The sequence below is a fragment of the Penaeus monodon genome, chromosome 22 (genome assembly GCF_015228065.2).
Source record: "Penaeus monodon isolate SGIC_2016 chromosome 22, NSTDA_Pmon_1, whole genome shotgun sequence".
NCBI lineage: Eukaryota > Metazoa > Arthropoda > Malacostraca > Decapoda > Penaeidae > Penaeus > Penaeus monodon.
In genome coordinates, this window is record NC_051407.1 from 2,073,763 (window position 1) to 2,074,556 (window position 794).

Consider the following 794-nt stretch of genomic DNA (forward strand, 5'->3'; position numbering starts at 1 on the left):
TTTACATTATGATAATCAATAAGATCTTTGGGAAAAAAAAAGTATGATCTTACACCAGTACTTGCCAATGAAAAACATTCTCACTGTCAGCATTGAAAAGTTCCTTCTAAACACAACAGTTTCCCTAAGTTAGTGTCCAATTTTCATTTTCTTCCCTTTCATGTGCCAGAATTTTTGGCATGAGTGAAATCACTGACAGGATAAATACATGGAAGTAAATATCATAAAAAAAAAACTGGCACAAGAACCTTTTCTCTTATATAAGGCCATGATACGGCAAAAGTCTATGGAAACGCAGCTGACATAAAGGCTGCTGCTTGCACTTGATATTCAAAATTGTGGTTGATAAAGGACCTTAACTTTTTTTCTTTTTTTTTCCCATGAATACAGCTTCATACAAACTTTCCTAAATACAGCTTCATATGAACTTTACAAGAAGACCCTTTTTAACCATAATAAACTATATCTTGTAGAGAAATCAGAGAATAGTAGGTTATAACAAAATTTCTCCAATCATAATAAATCTGTGCAGTAATTAGAGCACAGAGAACTTTGCAAGGCTACAGTAATTTGCAGACATGAGCAACAGAGCGCACTTACATTCCTGTCTAGACATGACTATCTGTACTATTCATTCTCTTTCTCATTATGGATGTGATATCAATGCCATCATCTTTTTCCGTGGCAATTAGGGAGTTGCGCAATATCCAGCGACACCCAAAACCTGTCTCGTGATCGGAGGCAAGACAAGCCGCAAAGCTTCTCTCAATGCTGTGACGTAATGAGAATGGCAG

The 794-nt window shown here is 36.1% G+C and overlaps 1 protein-coding gene across 1 annotated transcript in view; it reads right to left on the reverse strand.

Annotated features, from left to right (window-relative positions):
• The window catches only part of LOC119586817 (NADH dehydrogenase (ubiquinone) complex I, assembly factor 6-like), a gene marked incomplete at its 5' end in the record, with an annotated part of 8,460 nt that overhangs the window by 4,247 nt on the left and 3,419 nt on the right, over window positions 1–794 (reverse strand).